The 22,783-nt window shown below is 43.8% G+C and overlaps 2 protein-coding genes across 2 annotated transcripts in view; one reads left to right on the top strand and one right to left on the bottom strand.

The window, feature by feature from the left end:
• Positions 1-17,259, bottom strand: part of YBEY (ybeY metalloendoribonuclease) — a 64,311-nt gene extending 47,052 nt beyond the window's left edge. The window contains exon 1 of the mRNA XM_085645159.1: positions 17,125-17,259. The gene's annotated coding sequence lies outside the window, so the exon portion shown is untranslated. The remainder of the gene's footprint in view (positions 1-17,124) is intronic.
• Positions 17,260-17,343: 84 nt separating this feature from the next.
• The window catches only part of MCM3AP (minichromosome maintenance complex component 3 associated protein), a 693,444-nt gene continuing 688,004 nt past the window's right edge, over positions 17,344-22,783 (top strand). Inside the window, exon 1 of the mRNA XM_085645158.1 lies at positions 17,344-17,492. The gene's annotated coding sequence lies outside the window, so the exon portion shown is untranslated. The remainder of the gene's footprint in view (positions 17,493-22,783) is intronic.

A 22,783-nucleotide genomic window follows, 5' to 3' on the forward strand; every position in this document is an offset into this window, starting at 1 on the left:
ACTGTCTTGGTGCAAATTGATGGGGGAACAGAAAGAAAATGATAGACATGCTTCCAGAAAACATAAGGCAACAGAAGCAAAGTATTCATTAAGCAGTAGGGAATCGATGAGTAGGCGCAAAGTACGTTTATGCCAATTATTTGTCATATGATCTGAGTGTGAATACGTTTGAGGGAAAGAAAATGACCTTGAACATGGTGTAGCAGTGGCATGGATGGAAAGTGGGTTGCTAAGGAGCACAGCTGTTGATGAAAGTCAGTGGAAAGTGATATGCAAAATGGATGAACGTTTATTAAGTGCCAAAGAAATCAGTCAATGCATTGCAGAGAGCGAGGTCCCTGCAGTTGGATTAACAAGCAGTTTTTAGAGTGTGTTTTAAGTGGTCAAGGCGAGAGACTGATAACCTCAATTGGGAGTCCTGCTTACAAAGTTAACTCTTGAAGAGCAGAAACTATGCGAACATGCAGAAAGGTGAAATAAACCCACTGAGGGCACTCAATACAGAAAGATTTTAAGATAAAACTTAATCGGTGCCATCTGTGCTGCATTCATTATAACAGTGTGAGTGTGCCCTTAACTCCTGTGATGTTTCTTTATAAAGTGAGGTAGAACTGGCCCTCAACTTTTTTGTCCAATGAAGAATTGTCAGGGGACCCCCATTATACGGCTCTACTAAATGACTACAACACAAAATAGATCGTTTTAATATAAGGAAATATCTGCCACAGTTCTTCAGATGTGTGTTTTGTAGATAGGTATTCAAAAAAAAGTCACTGACAATGGCATATGGTTCCTAACTTTAAAAAAATGTAAGCATTTTTTGCAGAAAAGTGGAATTGAACACATTGAAGAATCACTTGATCTTGAGTGGATGCAGTAAGACAGAAACAGGAGGAAAGGGTAGTATTTTGTACGGTTTGAATTAAGAAGATGGAAGCAATGAAAGAGCAAGAAGATCAATAAAACCGAGTATTGTGTTACCTGGAAATGACTGAAAGGGTTAAAGTGGGCCAGCGAGTATCAAGAAAAGTTGTGGGATGTGAGAAATTAGGCTAGCACAAGAGGTCGAATGGGCGCTGTTCCCATGAGATTTTGTGACTACCTGACAGAGGAATACTTCCTATGTTAAACAAGGAGTGGGGGAGTGGGATGGAGAGATGTTATAAATATGCTTTCTGATTTCCATGTGGCCCATATTTTATATCACGTATACACATTAGTTTCATTTGTAAACAACTGAACTTCACTCACAGTTCTCCCAGGTTTCTGCTTGGTGCGCAGGCTGTAGCAATGGCATTTGAACGTTCATGTGGGCACTGGGTCCGCAGTTGTGGGGCATTCAGGATTGGCTTTATTTCTTTGCAGATGCTATCTGATCAGCCTTTGCTGATCCTGCTATCTTGGTTACTATCTCAATGCGTGCTAGCCCTATTATTTCCATACATAGGACAAATCGAAAGACCAACCCTTCATGGATAGTGTTGCATAGTAATTTTAGACAGAATCTGACAGCTCCATTGGCCACTCCACACACAATAATATCAGTTCGTTTGTGCTTTGTATTCTTTACAACTGTAGCTTTGCAGTGAACCACAGACTGGAAATTGGTGATATTATTGTCAGTTAGAACCTAGATCTATGAGTACTCATGGAAACGTGGTTAAAATTCTCACAATGTTATAAACCTCCTGCTCCCTACAATTTTTATTCTATTATCCAATGCAATTGCGTTAGTAGAACAGGGCGAAGAATTGCAGTACTTTAGAACAATGCAATTCAGTGTAAAGACTGATTTGTTCTTATCTTGTCAGTGGCTAGAACTCAACTTGCAACAGAACTCTCCCATTAGACTAAATGTCATCTTTCGTCTTTCTGGTGATGATGCAACATTGTTCATGGAATGCTTGGGGTACATGACCAGCCAGTCTATTCCCAGGGTTGAAGGGGATGGTCGAGTAACATTGGTCTAGGCAATTGCGATCTCCACTGGGGTGAAAATAAAGACACAACAGTCAGTGATTTTTCATGACAGCCACATACCCACACAACCCAAAGGTTCCACATCGGACCGGAGTATGCCTAAAGCGTCTTGCTTACAGTTGATTACCTGTTGATTTGTCTGATCACCATCCTATACATTTTTCTTTGTTATTCTCACACACTGTAACCCATAGCCAACCAAACATGGTACTAAAAGACTTTCATGACACCAAAACTATTAACATCTACAACTCTGCTACACTAACAGTGAATATATTACCACTATTAGAGATTATACCAACGTGTCAAAATTGTAATTAAAAGATTGTATATCTAAACTGCTGAATGACTTAGCCTCGCTAATGAACAAAAGGAATACACATTTTTTGGTTCTGAAAAGATCTGATTGAAGAAAGCAAATTGTTAAGACTGCTGGAGAAGAATTGGAGACAGGCCTATTCCCCAACCTGGCACAGCTGACAAGCAACCGGGACACTCTACAAAAGAAAGATCTTCATTGCCAAGGCGACTCATTCAAATCTCTAATTAACACAGCTAATAGCCGCCACATAGAACTATTTGAATCAGTCAGAGTTGTGAATAATACTCCTACTCCCATCAGATTTGAAGGCCCATCAGCTGATACAGCAGAATTTGCTAATTTCTTCAATCACAAGGTCAAATAAACTGAGCAACCTACGCCTGTCCTCCCGGACTCACAGTTGAAAAAGAAATCTACTTGCAAATCCATGGTTACTTGGCAACACTTTGACTTTGTTTTGGATGATGATTTAGATAAAAAATGATCCCGAAAAGTAAATTCTCTATTTCACGGATCTCTTACCATGGAATATTGCAAACAACTTGGCTTGCCACCTGTTACCTCATAAGGCCACTTTAATAAATCTTTCACTGAGACAATGAGAACACTGTGTTTGCGCTAAGATTGGCCAAGTCTCCGACACAAACATTAGATATCCTTCTAACGTGTGGTGCTGGTCGCAAACTGATCTCTCTCCTCTACAAAGCCATGAAACGGGATCCGCGCCCCCGATGCCGCCATCCAGGGCTGCCTGGGAGAAGGATTTAGGCACCCAGTTGGAGGAGAAACAATGGGCATACATAGGCACTCTCACACACACTGTCTCCTGCAAAGCCAGATTTAAACTGACACACTTCAATTTCCTACATCGCACCTACTCAACCCCGGTAGGATTACATCGCATTTCACGTGACAGGGACAATAGATGCCCGAGATGCACCATGGCAGGAGCGGGCTTTCTGCATTTGGCATGGGACTGCTAAGTAGTCAGGCAGTTCTGGACAGGGGTGGTCCGTAAGATAAGTGATGCCACGGGCCTCCAGTTGGAACTAGAACCAGTGAGCTGCCTACTTGCATCCGTGAGGAAGCCCAAGAAAAGGAAAATTCCATATAAATTGTTGCAATTAATGCTGGTGCTGGCTAGGCGCAGGGTGGCCATAACATGGATGGGACAGAGAGGCCCGGAATTGCCAGTCTGGCTTCAGGATGTGCGGGAGTGGTCTCTGGCCGAAGATGCACATATGAAACTTATCCGTAGGGACGAGAAACTACAGGCTGACCTGATGTACTGGCGGGAAATGTGTACTTCAAGGTTGACGGAGGGGAAGAACACCGCCCACACTACGCTAGAGAGTGGGGGAAGCGGGTCGGATGGGGAAAATCAGCCTGATGATAATGGAGGGCGAGAAACTTGATTCTAGTAGTCAGCGACCTGTGCATGTTTGGTATATCTCATGCCTGTATCTCACAATGTTACACTTATGGATGAATATGTACCTCTATCATGACTTGCTATCTCTAATGCTACTACCTGTACTGATTATCACCAACTACATCGAAGATATGCCCCTACATGCTGTATCGTTGTTGATATATTTTTGTTGTCAAAAAATGAAAAATAAAGTTTAAAAAAAGAGAAAAAAGATTGGCCAAGTCACCCCACTTCTCAAAAACCCTTTGCAGATGTGAGTGACCTCAATAATCTTCGCCCTGTTTCAGGTGTTCTTTTCACGCAAATCTTATTGAAAGCTGTGTTGCAACACACTTACTCAACACGTTCTTAATAATGTCTTCAATGAGCGCCAGACAGGGTTCTGTCCAGTTTGCAGCACAGAAACCGCCATTCTCTAAGTACACCACATTAATGATTCAGGCCACTCCTGTCTCCTTGTCCTTCTCAACCTATTAGCTGTCATGATACAATGAAATCACTATATTCTCACTGAAACCCTAAAAAAAACGTGGACATTGATAGAGTGGTCCTGAAGTAGTTCACCTCTTACTTAACAAATGGGTCTAAGTGGATAGATATTGACCCCTGCCTTAGAACTTCTGTTGATTTAAATTTGGGGCTTGATTTTTGGCTCTATTCAGGCTCTCACACCTTTTTATTTGTATGTAAAACCACTTGGGGGTTATACTTAATCATTCTGTTATCCTAAATCATCATTATGCATCCGATACACTGATATATCTCAAGAGCTCCTTGCCCAATGATGTGCTTTGCCTCATTCATACTCGAAAATTTGTTCAGGCTGGATGACTGCTTATCATTTAAAACTAAATCAATCAAAGACTAACATTCTTCTCATCTAATCTTCTAGTCACCACTACCAGTTCAATCATGGATCAACTCAAGTAATGCCCTTGGCTATAAACCTATTATAATTGGCTGAACTAAATCCTTGGGTGTCATTCTAGGTAAAAGACTCATTTCTTAGACACAAAGCAACACAATGGCCACAAACACACATTTCCAACAGCATTTACTTATCAGGATTGGTTGATTCACCCTGGAACCAGATCTTGAGACTCTTGTTCAATCACTAAGGCTGCCGAGAACGCTGATGCTGTGTTCTCCCAGAAGTCTTTTTCTAGCTAGTGAATAGTTTATTGTTGCGTATTATAAAACTGATAGTGAGGTTCTCGTTGAAAGAAGATGCCGGGGTGGGAGAGCAACTTGAAGGAATAGCTGACTGTACCCGACAGTCTGTCCAGTGTAATAATTCAAGGCCATAGACATACATTGACAACTGCTCCCAGAGTCTGGAGTAATATGATTGGATCCCGAGAGTGAGAAGAAGCCGTAAAGTTACAAACTAGTGTCTTGTTGAATAATAATAGTGTGTGTTCTTTAAACTAGAAAGGAAATGCTCTCTGAGGTCGAACTGAGAAGACCCTTCATAGTATTTCTGACCTCCACTGCCCTTCTGCAAAGGCTTTATGCCTAGGCATTCATATTCTCTCATCAGACACCTTTATTAGATTTTCTGAAGCTGACACCATACCTGATTTGAGTAACCAAATGTCCCTTCTCTACTTATATCTGCTTAATTTAGAGTAGAGGTTTATTTTATATGGAACTCACTTTTTCGGTATTTTGTATTCATTATGTGTTTCATATTAATGCTCTTTTTTTCTTATACTGAAATATGGGCTCTTGGACCATTTAAACGTATAATAAAGATATTAAAATCAGAATACTTAATAAATTAATAACTTGGAGATATCTAAGTTAGTCAATAAATAAATTTGAACTCACTACAATTCTTTATTTTGTGTAGAATCGCCATTGGTCTAAACTATATGTAAATGACTGCGCCTAGTCCTCTCTCCATATTGAACAAGCATTGGCATAGCCAATAGGTCTCGCTTTTGGGACCTTATAAGTATTTAGTTATGCAGCACAATATCCTTGGTGCAACAACATCAACTGTTGCATGGGTTAACACTAATAAGGTCCCAAAAGCGAGACATATTGGCTATGCCAATGCTTGTTTTTCTTTTGTTTATAAGAAATGTAATGTTGACAAGAGGTAATGTTATGCCCAGGCAATCCTTGAAATGCATTATGTCTATGATATCTCAAAATGCCAATAAAGAGAAATAAAAAAATTAAAAACAAGGACGCTGGTAAGCCACTGGGATTGGGAGCCCCGTCCTTTCTCATGTGCGAATTATGCTTTCAGCCTTCCTGCAATTTGTATGTTTGGCTACTGAATGACAGGTCTTATGTGGTTGTAAGGATAGATCATGCTCTGAGCTGTCTCTATTCCTAGGCTGGTTGGCTGGCTCCCCAGTAGGAACATCAGCGGAGTAGATTTGCTTAACAACCATGACCCCGGACTGACTGATGAATGACCGGGTGGCCAGGTATAACTCTGTTATGTGTCAGATCAAGCAGCTTCTGGGATGCCATACTTCCTTGATTCCATGCAGCTTTTTTATTTGTTCACGTGCTCCCAGAAGCGCATATGGACTGGGTCTTTCTGCAGCTGGTATATGGTTTTTCATTCCTGTTGGTTCTTGCCACCTTATGTTCCCAGACTGTTTCCTTAAGGGTTAATCTCTTACGTTTGACCTCCGCGACTAAATTTAGTGGGTTTTTGTTTGTGGGTCCACAGAGCTCTGCAGAGGCCCTTGTTGCGACAATAATGGCTTGATCGTGTTGCGTTGTGACTCTCCGCCCCCCACCGGGTTGTGATGCATTGGACTTGATTTCTTCTCCCTTCAATAGAGTTCTCAGGCCTGGAACACCCACTAATAATCATGACAAAAATAAATGTAACTTTTGAACAAAGAAAAGTGACTGAGAACATATGTGCGAAGTACAGTTGGGGATATTAGGCAAACATAAAGAGTTGGAAGTGCTTCACACCGCAGTAAATTCGGCCAAGGTTCATTTTGAACTCCCTGGAAGAGCACACCAATGAATGACAGGAAATGACACCGTCATCAGCAAGCAGAGGAAACTGCAGCATGTCACACTTCCTGCTCCATGTGTCCAACTGAGAAACATTAAAGAATGTTCTAGATGAAAACTGGTGATGTAAGAAATTGAAAAAATACATAAAATGCAGGAAGTCCTAGATAGCAAGCTAGTGTGAACTCACGTTGTAACACATACTGTAACATAAGGTAGTATTGAGTTGTTGAGCCCTTGGTTATTTCCGTTAAGATTATCTAGCCCGGCTTCCTACGTCATTGAAAATAGCCTGAGGTGTGGGTATTCATGAATGTGCAGTTTTATATCCCGTGAACTTGTCTCAAGGCAATTAAAGTGGTTTACTTTAGAATCAGATTGCATTGCACAAGGTCAAAAGCATTTCTTTTATAAACAAGAAGTTATTAAGTGATTTGCCCAGAATCCCAGGATGCTGTGCTGGCGCCGGGACTCGAGTGTGTTCCCCCAGTTCGAACGTCAGCAGCTTTGGCCATTAATTCACGTGGATTCCCTCACCTTGTTACTTGGTGGACACATTGTAAGCTCTCCATGACCAGTTCAGATGCCCGCAGAAGCAGCGTAATCGCCCCTGCGTGACAGACTGTAGAGCTCCTTCCGGACACATCACATGAGACACCGCGCGACAGTTTGGGACAACTGTATGGAATAGATTGCATGGCAGATGGCTTACAAAGCTTGTGCCAGCGTGACAACCGTCCGTATCTCTGTGTGCATGACAAAGTCTCTAATGATATATGTAGCCCCGTGAGTAGCATGCTAATGATGTTACCTATCCACAAAGCACTCATCAGCAAGCAGAGGAAACTGCAGCATGTCACACTTCCTGCTCCATGTGCCCAACTGAGAAACATTAAAGAATGTTCTAGATGAAAACTGGTGATGTAAGAAATTGAAAAAATATATAAAATGCAGGAAGTCCTAGATAGCAAGCTAGCGTGAACTCATGTTGTAACACATACTGTAACATAAGGTAGTATTGAGTTGTTGAGCCCTTGGTTACTTCCGTTAAGATTGTCTAGCCCGGCTTCCTACATCATTGAAAATAGCTTGAGGTGTGGGTATCACTGAATGTGCAGTTTTATATCATGCAAACTTGTCTCGAGGCAATTAAAGTGCTTAAGTGATTTGACCAGAATCACAGGATGCTGTGCTGGTGCCGGGACTCAAGCGTGTTCCCCCAGTTCGAACGTCAGCAGCTTCGGTCATTAATTCACGTGGATTCCCTCACCTTGTTAGTTGGTGAACACATTGTAAGCTCTCCATGACCAGTTCAGATGCCCGCAGAAGGAGCGTCATCGCCCCGGCGTGATAGATAGTAGAACTCCTTCCGGACACATCGCATGGGACACCGCACAACAGTTTGGGACAACTGTATGGAATAGATTGCATGGCAGATGGCTTACAAAGCTTGTGCCAGCTTACAACCGTCCGTATCTCTGTGTGCACAACAAAGTCTCTAATGATATATGTAGCCCCGTGAGTAGCATGCTAATGATGTTACCTATCCATAAAGCTCTTTAGCGCCTCGCCGTTAGTAACAAGCGCGTAAACACCAAACTGTGATTATGTCTGGTGCTCCAAAAATCCTTCCTTAAAGGGTGTGTAGATTTGAAGCACAGACACTGGACACCAGGAGGCTTAAGTAACACGTTCTGGCCAATTGTTGAGCTCTGGCGGATATTCACCTATCAGATATGTTAACGGGTTGGGGGTTGTTTGCAAAAGAGCTAATCTAGCGAACAGCATTAACTTAATCTTCATGTTGCTATTGCTTTAAGTGTCAGGTACGAAAGTTTCCCTAAATGACGCTTTTCTTCCAAAAAGAAAACAAGCATTGGCCGTGAGCAAAAAGAAAACGTGCGGCCACGACCGGAAGCACCAGGAGAAAAAGAAACAAGCATTGGCCACGAGCAAAAAGAAAACGTGTGGCCGCGACCGGGAGTTGTGTGCGCGTGCGAGTGGTGCGGGCGCGCACAGGGAGAGCGAGAGGAAAGCTAGATGGCGCCTCAGCACTGTGCAGGGCCGCGAAAGAGAAAGAGATCGCGATGCACTTAATGACCCGTGATGGAGGAAAGAAAGATGCCGGCTGCGCGCGTGCATGCGCTCGTGAACGCAAGCTTGAGGCCACCAAAAGCCTCTGGTAGCACTTGAAAAGCCCCTTACTAAATGTCTCGCAGAGCAGCGCATGCGCTGGCTCAGGCGAGACCTAAAAAGGTCCATAGCCCAATGGTGTTTGTGATGATTACACCCTCCTGAGATTTAAAAATCCTAATCCATCAGTATGAATCTTGTCACTTCTTATATAAGGTGTTCTTAAGCCTTCGACTAACAGCCGCTAAATACTACAAATAAAGCCCTATTTTGGCAGTTTGGAGTAAGGAAAAAGATGTCTTCTGAACCGGGTGGTGTGCGTACATACTCTTCCATGGTTTAATAAAGAGGGGATGCAATCTTTGGCGCAAACGTCGGTCGCTTAACCCCACCCACACAGGTGAGGTATAATTTTACTCGCGAGACTGAGGGGAACGCTGTCTGGTAAGAAATTTGTGCCGGCACGGTGATTCCACTCAAAAATATGTGGAAAATGTCTTTTTTCAGCAAAATTTGAGGTTTGCAGGGGATTTTTGGTAGGAAAACGTTTGGGGGATACACACACGCCATACCTCTCTGGACTCCCCCGGGTGTCTAGTTTTCAGAAATGTGTGCGTTTGGTAGGTTTCCCAAGATGGCCGCCGAGCCCGGGGCCAAAAACCCAGATGACCCCCCCTTGCAAAACTAGGTCATTTTGTGATAGGTAATTTTGATGTCACCTCAAACCGTTTTGTGCCCTTGCCTGACGCAGGTACTTGGGCCACCCACATGAGTAAGGTACCATTTTTATCGGGAGACTTGGGGGAACACTGGGTGGTAGGAAATTTGTGTCAGCCCGGTGATCCCACAACTTTCTCACACAAGAATTTGAGAAAAAGTGTTTTTTTTCAGCTAAATTTAAGGTTTGCATGGGATTCTAGATAGGAAAATGTTGGGGGATCCAAGCATTCCATACCTCCCTGGACAACCCCGGTTGTCTAGTTTTCAGAAATGTGTGGGTTGGTAGGTTTCCCTAGGTGGCCGCCGATCCCCGGGCCAAACACACAGGTGACCCCCTTGCAAAACCAGGTAGTTTTGTGATAGGTAATTTTGATGTCTCCTCAATACGTTTTGGGCCCTTGCCTGTCGCGGGTACTTGGGCCACCCACACGAGTGAGGTACCATTTGTATCTGGAGACTTTGGAGAATGCTGGGTGGGTGGAATTTTGTGGATCCACAGAAATGTTGGAAAAATGTTTTTTTTGTTTTTACAAAGTTTGAGGTTTGCAAGGGATTCTGGGTAACAGAACCTGGTGCGAGCCAGACAAGTCACCCCATCTTGGATTCCCCTGGGTGTCTAGTTTCAAAAAATTTATAGATTTGCTAGGTTTCCCTAGGAGCCAGCAGAGCTTGGGCTCAAAATCTACAGCTAGGCACATTGCAAAAAAAGGGCCCGTTTTCACTGTAAAAGTGCAGTGTGTCCATGTAGCGTTTTGGGCCGTTTCCTGTCGCGGGCACTAGACCTACCCACACAAGTGAGGTACCATTTTTAGAGGGAGACTCAGGGCAACACATGCTTGTGGTGCAAGTGTTATTACCTATTGACTTTCGATGCATTTCTGCATTCCAAATGTAAGACAATGTGTAAAAAAGAAGTCCCTTTGAAAAATGTCCTATAATTCACATGCTAGTATGGGTATTCACAATTTCGGAGATGTGCAAATAGCTACTGTTTCTAAACTTTATAATTTTATCCCATTTGAGAAATACATAGGTATCTTTCATACTGATTTTTCACTGTTTATATTTTCCCAAATGAATTGCTATACACACAGTACACAATAAAAACCATTGCAAGACGCTGCTCAGTTATTGCCTCTGGGTTACTCAGGTTCTTAGTAAACATACAAGTCCTATATATCCCCACAACCAGAAGGGTCCAGCGGGTATAATGGTATATTGCTTTCAAAAATCTGTCATCCTTAGAGGAAGTTACAGGTGAAAACTTTGGCTCAAATGGCTGTTTTTTCAAACTGATTTTCAATTTTTCCTATTTTAAACTGTTAGTTTCTATAAAAAACCCTTGAAGGATCTACACAAATGACCCCTTGCTGAATTCAGAATTGTGTCTTCTTTTCTGAAATGTATAGCTTTCCAGGATCCATTATTGCTTTCATACCCATTTCTACCTCTAGCTTGAAGGAGTTTGAAAGCACACAAAATAGGCACGTCCCAGTAAAATGCCAAAACTGTGTAAAAAAATGTCGTTTTCTGACAATAGTCTGTCAGTCCCTGAAAGCTGGGAGGATGGTGATTTCAGCACCACAATCCCTTTGTTTATTTCCATTTGCAGGGGAAAACAAGCATTGGCATAGCCAATAGGTCTCGCCTTTGGGACCTTATAAGTGTTTAGCCATGCAACAGTTGATGTTGCACCAAGGATATTGTGCTGCATAACTAATTACTTATAAGGTCCCAAAGGCGAGACCTATTGGCTATGCCAATGCTTGTTTAGTAGGTTGCCTCCATTACCAGCCAATCCCACTGCTAATTGCTTTGTGTTCGAGTTCCCCCTTAAAAGCATTTTACCTCCAGATGCACAGAAGATGCAGCCTCTAGCGTGGATGTGCTGGGCGTAAAAAGAGTGAGGTCTCTTCACTTTAGGGTTGAAAATCCTTTACGCTTCCTATAATTCTGCTCTCTTATGGTTGTCGCTTTCAGTAATCCTGCTTTAATTGCTAAGTTCCTTAAGGTGACCACAGCTGAGTCATATAGCACTAATAAATAATTTACACACTCCCTGCTGGTGTTCAGTGGATGACACGCACAGAAGACATCTATCTATTAGTGATGCAAGGCAGACTTCCGACATACTGTAAACAAGCATTTGCAATGCAATAGGTCTCGCATTTTTTTTAGAGTTAGAGTTATTGGCGTTGTAATGGAAATGTATTTTACTTATGTGAGAGCAAGTGCGAAAATGATAGAAAGGGAGAGCGAGTTGCTACATAGAGATAGTTAGAGTTATCTGCGTATACAAGTGTGAGGTAGAGTGAAGAGAGAGAGAAAGAGAATGAGATAGAGATTGAAAAGAGAGTTAGAGAAAGGTAGAGTTACATGCTGGAGGCCGGGGATACTTGTAAAAAGCATAGTCAGGGTGAAGCTGCTCCCAAAGCTACTGATATATATTTTGGTGTCACGTTGTGTTGTCATACTTTATATATTTATTATTGCAATGCAAAAACAATCTATGGACGCATCATGGTGGTCCATGTAGGTTATGTATTTGTTGTTCAGGTTTAGAAGACTCATGTAGGCTTCATGTTATTAAATGCGTTAATGCACTTAACTTTCACAGATCAGTAAGCATAATGGTGTTGCTCATTAAAAATTCTGACGGGGGGACCAGGTATTGCTTGGATATGCAGGTTCCCAAGTCCATTTGAGTTGCTGCGGTATATGTGTGCGTCCCTGCGGCATCAGACTTTTGTGATGTGGATATAAGAGCGGCAGAAACAGCGGGACAATGTAAGAGGCGCGGGGGTCAAAGAGGACAGATGGATGTAAAAGGGACAGACCAGCAAAAATAAGTTAGGAAGCTGGAGAAACAAATGAGAGGTGAATGGCAGTACATGAATGGGACATGTAGATGTAAGAGCGGAAGAACAATCATAAAACCTTACACAGAGAAGAGAGAGGGAACGGTAAGGGGTGGATGTAGAAGGGCGGAATCAGTGAGAAAAGTAAGAGGCGGGGGAGAGATGGGTGGGAAACCTCTGAAATTGTCGCTACATTCGTGTAGTTTCATTGTGCCAAGCGCTAATTTTCTTTCACACCTGTCTGTGGAGCAATCACATCCTTTGCATGTGAATAAACCAGCGATTACCAATTGTGAGCGCGCATGCTAAATATTGCTTTTCCCAGGCTTTTGTTCATCCCACAGATTGGTTATGGCAGATGTGAGTCTTATTTAAACGGATAGATGTAACTCTGGCACACCTTGCTTAGTTTCAGCCAGTCATTACGTTTCCTCATTGAGCGCGTCGTCCCCTGGAGGGGTGCAGACAAAATGAGTAAATCAATAGAGGAAAGACTACACAATAAAAACGAATCCTCCCCAGCACATCTTGTCACGCAGAGCATGTGCAGTGATTGCTTCAATGAGGACGACGACTCCGACAAGGAAACCGCCAATGACAGTTTTGCAGGCTTGTTTCCTAAGAAAGTTTCAAGGTAAACAAATACGTAAAAGTATACACTCGAACTTTAAAACTACTCATTCAAAGAGAGATTAATCCCAGCGTTCCTTTAGCCCCATTGTAAGCGCTCCATCGTCATCATATATTGGAACTTAGTCACAGAGCAAGTCATTTGCCCACGATCACAAACAATGTCGTCCAGTCGGGAGGCTAGGATTAAAATTCAACCAACCAGTCAACAAGTTAAATTCTAAGAAACTGTTCTGGTTCTCTCAAAATGAACTTTGATTGCACTAGTTTCTGCACCCGCATGAAAGTCGCATTGTTGAGAAAGCGATGCTTCTCAGCAACACCTCACACTCCTCACGCACACCAATCCTCACAATACCAATATATAACACATTAGGAAGCCAAACTTAACCGTCACGAAGAAAAGGCAAATGGTCTCCGAATATCACAGCGCATCCCACTTCTTGCAAATTACCCTCCACAGCACCAAGAGAACACGTTAACTATTCAATTTCGCACACTCGAATAAAAAAACACCAAACTCACAGAACCATTAAATGGGCCGCTATACAAACAAAACGCCGCAGTGAAGCCCCGAAAGTGAAAGCATTTGTAACCTGACCCAAACGGATGGCAGGCTGTACACGCTGCTGACTTAGGAGCTAAAGAACAGGGTTCGAGCCTCGGCATGGGCTTCATTAGTTAATTATTAAAAAATAAACAGCGATCGGGGGAGAGACAAATTAAAAAAAAAAATTAAAAAAAAAGAAGGGGGAGACAGATACAATTAAAAAACTAGTCTTCAAGCCGGAAGTCAGGCGCCCTTGCCCGGGACGTGGGCGGGGCCTGCTCCAGCAAAAACAGAAACCGGCGTGCCGTGCTAACGCGGGGCTCCCATGCTGGAGAGAGAGCCCCGCGGTGGCGGCCGGAGTGGAGAGAAGCCCCGGGTCCCAGGCGGGGGCCCGGGTGAAGAGTGCAGCGGCCGAGGATGACCACGACAGCGCGGGGCTCCAAGTAGTGAAGGGAAGCCCTGCAAGAGAAGTGCTGCAGCCGCGAGGAGGAGCCCCCCTGCAGAAGAGCAACCCGGTGAGTAAAGAAGGGCTGGGGGGTGCTCCGTGTGGGCTATTGTTGCTCAGAATTACACTTTACGCCAACAATAGCCCACACGGAGCCTCCAACGGGGCTGGCATGTCGTCGGAAGCGGGACAGGAGATGTGAACATTGCGTGTGTGCACGTGCATGTTCACGTGCGCGTACACCGGCTCAAATCCTCCAAAAGCCTTGCGCGTGCCCATCTCCTGTCCCACTTCCGAGGCAAGTCAGCAACAATAGATCTCGCTGGCCACAGCGCTTCGCGCTGTGTTCGCCAGGCGAGACCTAAAAACACATACGTTCCGTTATAAAGTGATAGGAACTGAGGCCAGTGTGTTCATTCTTTTATACATATCTTTTCATTCATTTGTTTGCTTCTGGCATCGGAGGTAAACAAAAGCAGAAAAGAAACCTTGATGTGTTGACAAGTTATCCGAGACCTTCATTTTTAGTGGGGCCTACAATAAGCATTAGCAGGTTTAAGGGAAGTAATTTATTTAGAATGGAGCGAGACAGAGTGAAAGGCTAAGAAGGTAGGTGATGAGAGAGAACTGAAAGGGTTAAAGGTTGTGAAGAACTCTATGGTGTATTTTTTGTAACAAGCACTGGCAAATACAATGTGTTTGCTTGCTCTGTATAAACTCTTTGGAGAGTTACAAGAGAAGGCCAAAGGAAGGGGCCAAGAAAATGCATCTAGCATGGTTGCGTGGCTCCAATGTGAAGCCCTACCAGGACCCAAAGAGTCGGTGGTGCTGCTGACAAGTCTTCACTGGCTGGGTGTGCAGTAAGTAGCTACTTTCCCGTATCACCAAGACCACAACGCAAAGAGTGTAGCACAATCATCTGCGCTTTGCTGTGGCCATGTACTGATCACACGAGTGCTCGCGAAAGGCTTTGAAAATTATTTGCAGCCAGACCTTAAAAAAAGATAGAGCCTTTGAAGCTGGTGTAGAGAGGGGTTGGTGTGACCTCGACCTGCTAGATCAAATTGAATAATCGTGCAGAAGTTGATGATGGCCTGGCGGGTTGTGGGAGTAGGAACTTTGAGAGTATCAGCGAGGGAGGCATCAGATGAGTATAGTGTCCAGATTATCGGTGTAGCTCCGAGTGCGATACGAGAAGTGGTTCGGGCAGTGAAAGAGGGACGGGTTAGCGGGGAGGCTATTTAACAGTAGCACCCTACACACAGCCCTGAAGAGGCAACACATGTAGGGACATGAATCAGTTAGATAAAACAATGATTCTTGTCCACGCAGTCCCAGCATTCCATTCAGACCATCTACCTGGTGAAAATATTTACTTATGTAGATACATTAAAGCCGGAAGAGGGCACCGGCGCTTTGGGTTTAACCTCTTCAATGCCCATGACGAGCTGGTCTCGTCATGGGCCGCGGTTGCGCTGTGCTCATGACGAGACCAGCTCGTCATAAACCCCGCCCGCTAATGCAACGGCCGGCACAGGGCGGGGAAAGGGGCGGGCACTGAAGGGGTTAAAAAAATAACCTTCATTGCATGACCACCTCATACGCCATTTAACATGCAGCTATTTAAAAGGTAAATTATATTAAAACGATGTACCGTAGCTGCGCACCCGGTTTTAAAAAAATGCGTCCCTACGTAGCGAAAAAACACGTTCCAGCTTTTCATTCAACCACTTACTCCATTTTACATGCCTTAAAGCACGTTTGGCATCCGTTGTATTAGTAATTAAATGAATTGTTCCTCTTGATGCCTGCTCTGGCCCTGCGCTCTGGTCCCTACTACTGTTTTTCGGTCGGTCATTGCTGATTTACATATGGCTATAACCAGTCTGTAATGGAACAGAGGCGCTCCAACACATTAGAATGGAATGCAACCTCCAAAATGCAGTGTGCTGTGCTTCCAGTGCCACCAAGTCATTTCAGCTGTTTGTGTGTTGTGAATTTATGAAAAAATATATAAACAGTTGTGATGTAGTGTGAGTGCGCAGTGTTCCGCCTTTTTATATTATTACGAATTAAAAGACTTTCTACAGCAGCTCAGTATAAACAGAGCTAACAGGCTGCAGCAAAAGGCGAGTCCAGCGCAGTTAAAACAAGCACTTGCCAGTCAGCCGCTGTTTATTTTTGCATCGCGCTTTCACTTTAAAGTGAAAGCGCAATGCAAAAATAAACACGTGGCGCCATGTCTCCTTTTGAGACGGCCCATCCAGACTGGACCGCGCTGCAGCTGGAGCATGGGGATTTCTTGTCTTTATGGGGCCATGTGTTTCAAACAGATGGCCCCATAAAAATAAGAAATCGCTTACAACCGAAGGAAAGCAGGTGAGCCAGTCCAGGTGGGCCGTCCCAAAAAGCCAAAGGAAGGCAACACAGATAGCTTATTTCCAATGGCTGGCCACCGTTTAGCATAAACGGTGACGCCGGCCAATGGAAATAAGGGGCGGGCTTAAAGCCCTAGTCTAAAAGTACTCATCTGCATTAAATCTCACCAAACGAGCTACGCATGTGCGCAGCAACGCTAGGTGAGACCTAAAATACAGACGCTTTTATCTGCAGCACCTTTTCCCCCATTTAAAAAAAGATCCGTATTTTGGCTAAATTCTGGGTTCCCTCCAGGGCAATAAACAAATGCTGGGTACCTTTAAAATCCCCATGATGTTGGAAGAAAAGGACGCAAATTTGGCGTGGCTATCATATGTGGTCAAAAAGTTACAGGGGCCTAAGAGCGAACTACCCCAAATAGCCAAAAAAAAGGCTGGGAGGTGGGGGTGAGTGGGGTGGCGATCTAGCAGCAAAAGGGTCAAACCTGCCATGATCATAATACCTCACCCTGAAAAAAGGACAACAAAGACAGCCTGGTAATAATACAGTGTAATAATCAAAACAACGCTACCATCAATTCAGAACAGTAAACAGCTCCCTACAATAATAAGAGCACCACTTCCCGCCCCCAAATAATTAGCATCTCCGAACAACGTATTGATAGCGGAACCGAACGCTTCTAACCTTCAGTTCTTTCCACATGTAACTTTCAGGACCATAACACTGGAAGCCCGATCCTGCCGGAGCACTATTGAAAGAACACCGGAAGAGGTCGCACGGGTATATCCGGAAGTTTGTGATTTTAGAACACTAGCTTCTCTGTGAAGGCTTGCCTGCCAGTCTGTCGTTCTAGTCTTTTGGGCACGATGCGCAGGCGCATTAACGTGATGGGGGCGGAAGAGCGGGCACTCTACACCTCGATAGCCGACTGAGTGGAAGAGCAACAAGGCGGAGTCAGACGTAGACAGGAAATGTGTTCCTTACTTTATGATGTCCGGTGTCACCGACTCAGAAAATGCTGTCAAATGAGAAGCTTGCAGTGAACAGCAGAGGTGAGAGGGAACTTAGGGCGGGTAGGAAAGAAGTATCCTTTCAAAACTTAAAAGTTAGGGTGTTAACAAAACATATGCATTAGTGGTATGGCTGTACACAAAGATATTGCCAAAGAACATTTTTTTGTGCGCAGTGTAATTTGCTTTTATCTCTGGATTTGGTTGACTTTCACTGCCTGATTCATACCGCTCAGTTTTTAAGTCTCGCCTGACCCAGCGCATGCGCTGGTCTGGCGAGACTTTTTGAGAGGGCTCCAAAAAGTGCTACCAGGCCAGCCTAGAGCTACAGTGCATATGGGCGGGCGCGCGCGCCGCGATTTTCCGCGATTAATTTCACTTTGGCGGCCGCAGGGCCGCTTTGATGTTTGATCGCGATTCGCGGCCCCACGGCCGCTTGGCATTGCCAATAGGTCTCGCTTTTGGGACCTTTTTAGTATTTAGTTTGCAACTGTTGCATGGCTAAACATTTAGAGGCCCCAAAGGCGAGACCTATTGGCTATGCCAATGCTTGTTTGCTTTGTCTTGTAATTTTATTGATTCCATTACTAGATTTTTAAAAACCCCTAGTTTAACGACGAACTGTGTCTGTTAGAAGCTCCACTCTGCACAATTGTATGAAAAGCGTGCCGTTCTCCGATTTCCATCCTTTGCTGTACAGCCCCGAGTAATAAGGGACCCTTCTGCACCAATAGTTTGTTAAAATCCTCAGGGCATAGCCAAGGTCTATCTATCACATTCCAGAGGCATGTATTCGAAGTTGCAGGTTGGTGTGTATGTGATTTACCTAAAGGGGTAGAGACAAACACAGGCATACGAATGAACGACATCTCTCCAATTACCACATTACCCAAACGCACTTTTACTCTTTTTTTTTTTTTTTTTTAACGTACCCACCAAGCTTATTTATATCTGTAAAGTCGGCTAACCCAAACGTGGATGGAAATGCATGTTTTGTGGTGAAAACACCAATTTCTGAACTTCTCTTCATGTTATAACGTGTAGTAATAATACACCACCGCAGACCATAACTTAATACATTTTAGTTATAAACAATATCTGCTTTTTAAAGCAACATGATTTCCTTGGTTTCCTTTTTGTTGCATAGAAGAAATCATTGCATGCTTATTCATGTGTGTATTTTTGGTTTTAGAGTAACACTTTCACCGCTTTGGGTTGTCAGGACAATAACACGAATGTGAGGTTTATATATGAAAACAAACCTTTTTAGTCACATATTTAGATGGATATATAACGTATATAGATTCGTTTTCCCCTCACCTATGACTGTAAAAGGAGGCTGTATTAGGGATGTTTATGAGATAGCCCTTCTTTTGACGACCTGGCATAATTAGTCATGCAATTAATCCAATGCGCATTTTTGTAGTATTTGCTTCCTGGATTAAGGAAGGGTACATTTAGTTTGCAGCTCTGGTTTTGGTTGGCACCGTAGACAACCAATGCATGAGTGGCATTTCCATGTCATTGGAGTTCGAGATGCACACGTTTCCGGGTCTTTCCTTTTAGGGCCATTGGGCACATGACATGAGGGAGGACATCCTATGGGACCACGGTCCTCATTCTGCCGTCGCAGTGACACTGCTCACGTGACCTTGAGCTGGGCCCCTCCAGTTTAATCCTGGCTCACATGTTTCTCACTCCAGGCCATGGTATTTCACCCTGTATTTGGCCATTATTTGTTAGTCTTCAGTGTTTTCTTCTCTCTCTATACACACTGCAACGTTTTCTAATCAGGATAATATTTCTTCTTTTCTTTGGGTAATCATTTGGCTTACTTAGTGGGTTAGATCAACTTGTTCAGTGTTCTTTTTACGGCAGTGCTGCAGATATGGTTTTCGTGGATATTTGTGTTTTAACGTGGTTTTATTTCACTTGTGATTAGATGACCCATGAAATGTCATTGCTTTTTTGTTGAGCAATAAAGCAGAGTTATTCAAAACATTTTGCTCTGATTTCTTCTCCCCTCCCCAAATAAACAAGCATTTGCAATGCAGTAGGTCTCTCATTTACACGAGTTTGAGCTATTGGCATTGTAAATGACAATGCCTTTTATTTATGTTTTGGTTTTTAAAACCTAAAATAAAAGGCATTGTCATTTACAATGCCAATAGCTTAAACTCGCGTAAATGCGAGACCTATTGCATTGCAAATGCTTGTTTAGGACTTGTGCCCTGACAACAAGAAAGCAGGGCATCATACCTTGGGTTCTCCATAGTGACCATAATGCAGGGTGCACCAACATCCCTGGGTGGAAACAGAGGAGAGGATGTGGCTTGAGGGCTAGGGCGGCCGACTTTGAAGCTGGGGAACGAGAATCGAGTCTGGCGGTACTCTCAAACATCTTGTGATTCGGGGCAAATCACTTAATCTCCCAGTGCCTAAAAATGAATGTGTCCGTCTGTAATGCAACTGGTGCTCATGTAAAGCACTCTAAAACCTTCGGGTCAAGTTCGCCCTGTACAAAACTGCAACAAAAAAAACCAAGCATTTGCAATGCAATAGGTCTCGCATTTATGCGAGTTTGAGCTATTGACATTGCAAATAACAATGCCTTTTATTTTTGTTTTTGTTTTAAAAACATAAACAAAAGGCATTGTCATTTACAATGCCATTAGCTTAAACTCTGGTAACCGCGAGACCTATTGCATTGCAAAAGCTTGTTTTTGCTGGTGCTGCCGTTGATGCGGCCTTGGGGGGCTGTGTGCTTGGTCTTCCGGATTTGCTGCTGGTTGCATCTCCGTGTGAATTTGAACATCTCTTTGTCTGCTGATCTTGGCTCACTCTCCGTGTGTCCTCCAGTTGCTTCCAGTGCCGTTTCGTCAGCCTGAGTAGGCGACAGTCATATAAACTTTCACTGATACCGGCATGGAGCACAAGCTACGTAATGCAAATGTTGCTTTGAAAGGTTGTGCACTTCAGCTGGCACTCGGTGTGTTGGCATCAGTGATGGTGAAAAACAATTTAAATCTGTTCTTTCCCATGTTGTCCAACTACCTCTCACTGTATATCAGTGACTGAGGAAATGCATGAGTCTGTAACTGACAGTGTTTTGTGAGTGCGATTACTATAACTTTGTATGTGTGTGAGTACAGATGTGTGTGTGTATACCAGTGGTCGAAGTGGGCGGGAACGGCAGGGCACGGCGTGCCCCTACTTCTTTAATTCTATAGCTTCCGTTCCCCTACTTTTTTATTTTGAACATGTGTCCCGGGACATCAGAAATATCCAAGGCCTGCAGAGAAGGCTGGCATTAGTGGCTGTTCGGGGACGGGCGGGGAGCAGGGAAGGAAAAGGTCTCCGTCTCTTGCTTCCTGCCCAGACGAGACAAGGACAGTGTCTGCTTCTGCTCTGCCGCTGGAAGCTGCCCCCCCCCCCCGCCCTCTTTCTTACTCCTATTCCCTCTCTGACTGTCTAACTCCTCCTCACTTACCGAAAACCATGACACAAGAAATGGTTCTCACCCTCTTTCTTTCTGTCGTTCATTTGTTCGCCTGTGAAATGGATGCAAAAAAGAGAACTTTTGCTGGAAATGCCATTTTTACATTTTTCTATTCCAAAGTGCAGCCTCAGAAATAAAAGGTTCATAATATGAAAAATCAATTAAAAAAAACAAGACGGAGTGTTCTTAAAGTGGCCAGATTGGTTTTATTCAAACCCCAAAAACATTAGCATCACTTTACTGAGTTTGCCAGTGAAGCGCTGTTTTCCCGCGGTGGGGATGTGCGCCAAACCTGGAGGTACTGCAATACCTGGTTGATGGGTGGATTAGAAAACAAAATGTGTACGGTGGCTTTGTGTTCACGAATTGGGGGGCATATTATCAAGGACGGCGTTAAAATTATCGCTGGTTTAGTGGCAGAAAACTGCTGCTAAAGCGGTGATAATGGGCTTGACATTATGCCCTAGAGAATTCCAATAGAAGCCCAGGTTCACACCAGAACATGGGATTCTATTGGAATTCTCAAGGGCATATTATCAAGCCCATTATTTCAGCTTTAGCTGCTGTTTTCTGCCGCTAAACCGGCGATAATTTTAACGCCGTCCTTGATAATATGCCCCATGGTCTTTTTAAACCATACTGCTTACGTCTTGTAAGCATATAAGCAGTGGACATTGAAATGGGTCCTTTCTGGGCCCTGTAGTGTTCAGGCAAACATACTCGTTGATTTCCGCATAAATGTAAATGCGTTAAGTTCACCATGTTGTTTCTGCTTACATTTCACATGCCTTATTTAATCTTTCATTCCCTATGAGTGTTTGCTTTTTCCAAGATGTTGTTACTTTTTCCCTTAGGCAGCATATTGCTCTTGCCGAGTGCGCAATTTGAATTGAGTCGCATCCAGTTGTTTATAGCATGTCAAATTGGATTGTAGTTGAAGGCAGTGTGAATTTCTCTCAGTGGGGCAGTATGGTGTTCAGTGAGGGAGCGGATGTAGCACTGGGGGCAGAGCTGCCGAATTTAGAACTAGGGAACCAGGTTCAGCCTTCATGAACAGTCCCCCAGACCACTCTCCTGAGGGAGCACATTGCCATGCCAGACCTTAGAAGGCCCTGCAAAACCGGAAAAGCCCTGGTGTCTTAGCACCAGTAGGTGGACCCTAGCAGTGGCAAGTGTGGGTTCACCTTGAAGGCTTACCCACCACAATCCATACTGAAGTTCACCTCCAGTCTTGTGGGCAGGCCTACGAAGTAGCAGACCCTAGAGCAACAGTGACTGTCACTGAGGTCACAGGACCACTGGGAAGAGCTGGCTCAAGGGTGGTGCGACCGGTGTGACTGCAACGGATGCTGACTTTGAGTAGGGGCGTTGTAAATTATGGTTTTAAAAGCACTTGCTGCCTCCTTCCTGGCCTACAGCAATTTTCGGCAACAGTAAAAATGTCATGATAACTCCGGTGAGTAAACGTCTTACTAGAGCGAGATCAGAGTTTTGTCTAGTGGAAGTTTTGACTCATGGAAACATAGCGCAGAGGGTTAATGTGCCCGCTGCTAAGAACATGTACCATGCCCATCACAAAGTGCACATATTGTAAATAGGTCAGTGGGTTACTGCTTTTGTCAGTAAGATCCTTTTGTTACTTGCAGTTTATAAGTTAAAATCCTAACAAAGAACAGTGAGCTATTACCTTTCATCTTAGAGCTTCATACAAACTGAAAGGTATAAACTAGAGCTCTATGTTTTTTTTCCCTAAGCCTTTGATTATCCTAATGTTGCAAAAATTGTTCATTTGGATAGAAATCAATAATGATAATTAAAGTGAACCCCCCCCAAT

The sequence above is a fragment of the Triturus cristatus genome, chromosome 3_1 (genome assembly GCF_964204655.1).
Source record: "Triturus cristatus chromosome 3_1, aTriCri1.1, whole genome shotgun sequence".
In the NCBI taxonomy this organism is placed as follows: domain Eukaryota; kingdom Metazoa; phylum Chordata; class Amphibia; order Caudata; family Salamandridae; genus Triturus; species Triturus cristatus.